The 6,733-nt window shown below is 39.1% G+C and overlaps 1 pseudogene; it reads left to right on the forward strand.

The window, feature by feature from the left end:
* The first annotated feature begins 760 nt into the window (after nt 1-760).
* LOC102468743 (UPF0415 protein C7orf25-like) lies at nt 761-2,167 on the forward strand (annotated as a pseudogene).
* The last annotated feature ends 4,566 nt before the right edge of the window (nt 2,168-6,733 follow it).

Here is a 6,733-nt window from a genome sequence, read left to right on the forward strand (position 1 = left end):
GGGAATTAAAAGAAAACATTATTTTTTCCCTCATGTGTCATGGCCCTATAAACCTAACGCTAACCTATGTTTCTTCTTCAAAGCAATCACTAAAGTGAAAGTAATTTTTTTAAAAATTCATAATAGAGACCACCTGTATGTTCACAAGACAAAGGCACCCTCAGCAGAGTCTCAGCATGCCATAATCTCTTTCCTCGCATTGTAGTTTGTCAGGATCTTGGGCACACATGCATGCATATTTTCTAGTTGGCCCAGGCACCTGACCCAAGATTGACCATGTGGCTTCCATCACTGAAGTTTAGTTTTCTATCAGCTATACTACCAGGCTAGGCCTGAATGCAATTTCTTAATTCAGCAAGCAATATTACACAATCCACAAAGATTAGAGCAACATGTCATGACTTCCTGAAACATGAATTAATACCTACATAGATACTTAGAGTTTGGGCAATGCCTGAAAATTTTAAAGAATTCTTTAAATTGATCAGTTTAGTAGTTATCAAAGTGTAGTCATAGGACAATGACCAACAGCATAAGCATTGCCTATGAACATGCTTGAAATGCTTATTATCCAATCAGACTCAGCTGAATGAAAAACACTTTGAGAGGATTAGAAAAATGTTAACAAGCCCTGAAGTCGATGTTGATGTTGATGTTGATGTATGCTAAGGTTTGAGAACACTAGAGGAGCCAATATTACTTGGAAAGTCATCTGAGCAGTACTTTGGAAACATCTGCATAGAACAAACTCATTGGCGCCGGAGTGGGGTGGGGGCTGCCCGGGAGAGACTTCCCGGAGGGTCCCGTTCTCCGCGTGCACGCGCCCGCCTGCTCGCCCTCGCTGTCCCGGGCGCTGCCGGAAGGGAATAATGCTGTCAGCATGTCTGCACACTCTATGGTCTGTGAACGAATTACCATAGCCAAGGAACTGATCAAGAGAGCAGAGGCACTTTCTAGATCGAGAAAAGGTGGCGTAGAAAGCAGTCCAAAGCTCTGCAGCAAATTGAAGGCAGAACTAAAATTCTTACAGAAAGTAGAAGCCGGGAAAGTAGCTATTAAAGATTCTCATTTACAGAGCACTAATCTAACACACCTAAGGCCATTGTGGAATCAGCAGAAAACCTGGAAGAAGTTGTTAGTGTTCTTCATGTCTTTGGTTACACAGATACATTGGGAGAAAAGCAGACCCTTGTGGTGGATATAGTCGCAAATGGAGGTCATACTTGGGTGAAAGCCATCGGCCGAAAGGCTGAAGCACTACATAACATCTGGCTTGGCAGAGGCCCAGTGTGGTGACAAAAGCATCATTGAGGAGGTGGAAGACTTCCTCCAGGTCAGTCACCAGCAACCAGTGCAGTATACAATCCTCACATCTTCTTTGCATTTTACAACAGTGTCTCCAGTCCTATAGCCCAGAAGCTAAAAGAAATGGGCATATCTGTGAGAGGAGACACTGTAGCTGTCAATTCTCTGTTAGATAACCCTGAAGAACTCCAGCTGAGTGAGAGTGAATCAGATGACCAGGACCCTGAACTTTTGTAGGTGACCAGGGTAGACGGAGAAAATATACTAGCAAGTGTTGCCTTTCCAACGGAGAGAAAGGTTGACGTGTGCAAAAGAGTAAATCTGGACATTACAACTTTAATCACCTATGTATCGGCTCTCAGCTATGGAGGCTGCTACTTTATCTTCAAAGAAAAAGTGCTCACAGAACAAGCAGAGCCAGAGAGGAAAGAACAGGTTCTACCTCAGCTGGAGGCATTTATGAAGGAATCTGCTGTGAAGGATTTTCAGTCTATTCTAGATACTTTAGGAGGACCTGGGGAAAGAGAGAGGGCCACTATGATAATTAAACGAATTAATGTCATGCCAGACCAACCTTCTGAGCGTGCCAGACCAACCTTCTGAGCGTGCCAGTTCAAAAATCAATAGCCGTTCATTAACGATTTTGGGGACAGAGGATACCCTAAAAGCCATCACGATGACTGCCAATAGTGGTTTTGTCAGAGCTGCAAACAATCAGGGTGTTAAATTTAGTGTGTTTATCCATCAGCCCAGAGCATTAACTGAGAGTAAAGAGGTTCTAGCTACCCCCTTACCAAAATATCACACAACTGAGAATGAACACTAATGTATTAAGTATTGTCATGGAAATAAGTTATTTATACCAAAGGCAGAGTTTTCCCATCTAAATTAAGTAGGCACCTATAGTAAAAACAATACTCAGAACTCTTAAACCAGTAAAGTTTTGTGTATCATCTATATTTAAAGTATACTATAACCTCCTAAGGTAGAAAAAGCACAAAAGACAAACATTGATGAAACTGTTTATGTAATAGCAGTCAGAACAGAAATACATTTGTATAAGACATCTAGCTATATCATAACACTTTACTTGTCTGATTTGATAGGACTACAGTCCCTCAACTGGTAATCATATTTTATGAAATATGGCTAAATTGCTTCTGCATTAAATTATTGGAGTAAACTCTGAAGCCGAGTTTTTCATTGTATTGGTTTATCAGTTGTGAATTGAGTCTGGGAGGTAATAGTTTATAATTTTAGATTCTAAGGTTAATGGCCACTATTAATGAAAAGAAACTTCTTTGATTGCTGTATGTCAAATACAGTTTTGTGGATATGTTTACAAAGAGTACATAACAGAAGAGATGAAAATAAAGTGAATTCTGATCAAAAAAAAAAAAGAAAGAACAAACTCATTATGTTGCCATCTAAAAATTACCGTCTTCTGCTTTAAATAGATCAGTGAGGTACTTCTGTTCTCTACATGAATGATGTCTCTGTGCATGTTGTCATTCTCTGAAAAAATTCATATACCTTTGGTTTAACCATGGCCATGCTCTTAGTATATAAAAGAAACCCAATTAATATTTGCTAACCTGATTGATTATAACTTCATGGAAGACAAACAGGGAATTCTTTCTAAAATCCTGCTCTAATGAAAAATGACCTCTACAAGAGTTACATTGTTTTAAATTCAAAAAAGATAATGAGGTTTAACAATATGAAAAAAAATTCAGAGGTCACAAGGGGTCATGCAACTTTTTTCAAGGTCAAACTGGGTTTCAGTGATATTTTTCTTCACAAAATCAGGGAATTTAGGTTTCTTTTTTTTAAGATTTATTTATTTATTTATTCATTCATTCACATTCCTTCATTTTAATTTGACCAGAGAGAGACAGAGAGAGAGAGAAAGAGAGAAAGAGAGAGAGAGAAGAAAGTGAGAAAGCAAGCCACCAGGTCCAGGACTTGAACCCTGGTTGGCCACGTGGGACTGTCCAGCACCTTAACCACCACGCCACTTGCTGGTCCCTGGGGAATTTAGGTTTCTAGCTTATAGTCTAAAATTCTCTTATTTAAAATCTGTACTTCAGATGAATTAGAAATCTACAAAACTATTTTATTGTTTAAAATAATAAGACAAAAATCAAATGAATACAATGAACTTTCATGTATGTGCACACAACAATGGCAGAGAATGCGTTCATTTATATAACACAGAAGAAATCAAAATTTATAATCTTCAAAGAACTGCCTCTTCATTCTTTCATTTTTTTTTTACAAGAGATATCAACTTTTTCATTTTAAATCTTAAATACAACATGACACCCTGGAATGCAGAGACTTTAACTAAAAGCTTTTTTATTTCTTAAAAATCCTTTAAGCATAAAGAAATCAAACTCTTACCTAGGAAAACTCTTTTTATAACATCAAAAAGAGATAAATCCACAAAAGGGGGGGGGGACTTTCGAAAGAAATTGTCATAGCAACGACATAAGAACAAAGTTGGCATAGAAAGCAACCTGATTATTTCTCCTTTTTAATCAGAATTACATATCATCAAGTTCTGAAGCAAAACAATTGGAAAAACAGCCAAAGAATTTCAAAGTCTATTTCATGCACATTAATGTGTATTAACTCTCTCAGTACCTAAAGTAGATGCCATAATTACTCATGTAGGAATCAAGTATTTTGTCATAGGATTTCTAGCCTCATTTCTTCCTTCTACTTCACGCATTTAAAAATAAAAAAATATAAACTATACTTTTCCCAAAATATTTTATATTAATTTATTTTAAAATATTTTATATTAATTTATCTTCCTGTAAAAACTCAAGCAGTTTTTAGCAACTTAATATTTTTAACCTGGTTGCCTGCAGTATTCATTGTCCACAATTAGAGCTTTAGGGGCAATTAATACTGACTTTACACGGCTTTCAGAAATGTTTGCATTTACTTGGTTTCTCGAAAAGACTGTAATGTTTACAAGTTTGTGTTTGGCCCTACCCTTAGTGAACTCTTTGTGACAAGACATAGAACAGAAAACTCTATGATATAGAACCAGGTCAGGGTAATTTTCTTCCCTTTTCTGCAATTTCAGATGTCTAGAGGAATGAGCTGATGGAATAGAAGTGCAGAGTAGGATGACCCCCAACAAAATAGACTCTAAAAATTTCCATAAGGCCAAGGCATGTCAACCATATTTCTTGGGTTGGTGTATTATTGCTGCCCTCTTCAACTTTGGTAAATTATAAAACATGCAGGTTATCCTAACAGCCCCTCGGTAAGTGTTTATAAATTCTCTGAAATAAAACATTACCATTGGGGCTAGTGGGGTGAGGAGCGAACATTGATTCTTCCAACAAAATATTAAATGGGACTCCAATGCCCAGAAATTCTTTGACTTTGCAAAATGACATTGCCGTAAAGACACATATCTGACCTCTCTATTTCCATATCCACAACTATTTGCTTGTGTTAAACAACATAAAATTCCTAGTTTACCTCAGTGTCCAATTGAAAGCTGCTACATGATAAAGAAATTCCAGAGTCAGAGCACAAGACAGTATGCATTATACTAGTCCTCTGTGCACACTCACCCGTGCCTTTAAGTGAACAGAAAGTTTTGTCTATTTAGCCACACAGTGCCAATGGGTCAGACGGCTGCATTAGGGAATCTTCCTGTCTGGAGTTCTGCATAGAAGTCTGAGAGTTGTGATCCTTTCTAGAATGAGGAGATAGGGAAGTAAATCTAAATGAGTATTGATTGATTAAAAAACAAGAATGCTTTGCAAATATGCTAACAAAGAGTGTGTTAGGTCAGATTTTACAGAAGCAGAGCCTGAAATGAGATTGTCCTGGAAGTATTTGTTGAAAAAGATTCAACAGGCCCAGCCCGATGTTGCAGTTGATAGCACACTGAACTGCACTGCAGTAAACCACAAGGCTGATCTCAGGTTTGGATCTCTGAATTGACTCAAAAGCACACGGGGAACACTCACGTGTACTCAGGATTCTGATAAGCTGAAGAGCCAGGGAAAGGCGATCGCCATCATGACATGATGAGACTCTGTCAAAGATGCTTCTGTTTTTCTCTCCTCCTTCCTTTCTCTCTCTCTCAAGGGCTCCCTATCATGAGTAAAGCAAGTAAATAATTTTTTTTTTTAGTTTCTTTTTTTTTTTTTTGAGAAGTTTTTGCTATAGGGCATGTGCACTCGCCAGAAAGACAGAGAGAGACAGAGAGACAGAAAGTGAGAAATCCCCCCCCAGGGGGGATGGTCACGCCGCAATCCCTTCTCCTCCATTCTCCTCTCAGGATCTTGGGCACGCACGCACACGCACCCGGTGTGAGTTTAAGCCACCGGGTCCGGGACGCGAACCACAGTCAACTACATAGGAGTCCAGCAACATAGCCATTATGCTAACTGCTAGTTCCTTCTTTTTTACTTTCTTTTTTTTAATTAATTATTTTATTTTATTTAGTAAATAATTTTTTTTTTTAGTTTCTTTTTTTTTTTTTGAGAAGTTTTTGCTATAGGGCATGTGCACTCGCCAGAAAGACAGAGAGAGACAGAGAGACAGAAAGTGAGAAATCCCCCCCCAGGGGGGATGGTCACGCCGCAATCCCTTCTCCTCCATTCTCCTCTCAGGATCTTGGGCACGCACGCACACGCACCCGGTGTGAGTTTAAGCCACCGGGTCCGGGACGCGAACCACAGTCAACTACATAGGAGTCCAGCAACATAGCCATTATGCTAACTGCTAGTTCCTTCTTTTTTACTTTCTTTTTTTTAATTAATTATTTTATTTTATTTAGTAAATAATTTTTTTTTTTAGTTTCTTTTTTTTTTTTTGAGAAGTTTTTGCTATAGGGCATGTGCACTCGCCAGAAAGACAGAGAGAGACAGAGAGACAGAAAGTGAGAAATCCCCCCCCAGGGGGGATGGTCACGCCGCAATCCCTTCTCCTCCATTCTCCTCTCAGGATCTTGGGCACGCACGCACACGCACCCGGTGTGAGTTTAAGCCACCGGGTCCGGGACGCGAACCACAGTCAACTACATAGGAGTCCAGCAACATAGCCATTATGCTAACTGCTAGTTCCTTCTTTTTTACTTTCTTTTTTTTAATTAATTATTTTATTTTATTTAGTAAATAATTTTTTTTTTTAGTTTCTTTTTTTTTTTTTGAGAAGTTTTTGCTATAGGGCATGTGCACTCGCCAGAAAGACAGAGAGAGACAGAGAGACAGAAAGTGAGAAATCCCCCCCCAGGGGGGATGGTCACGCCGCAATCCCTTCTCCTCCATTCTCCTCTCAGGATCTTGGGCACGCACGCACACGCACCCGGTGTGAGTTTAAGCCACCGGGTCCGGGACGCGAACCACAGTCAACTACATAGGAGTCCAGCAACATAGCCATTATGCTAACTGCT

The sequence above is a fragment of the Tupaia chinensis genome, unplaced genomic scaffold, assembly GCF_000334495.1.
Source record: "Tupaia chinensis unplaced genomic scaffold, TupChi_1.0 Scaffold000382_1, whole genome shotgun sequence".
NCBI classification, from domain to species: Eukaryota; Metazoa; Chordata; class Mammalia; order Scandentia; family Tupaiidae; genus Tupaia; species Tupaia belangeri.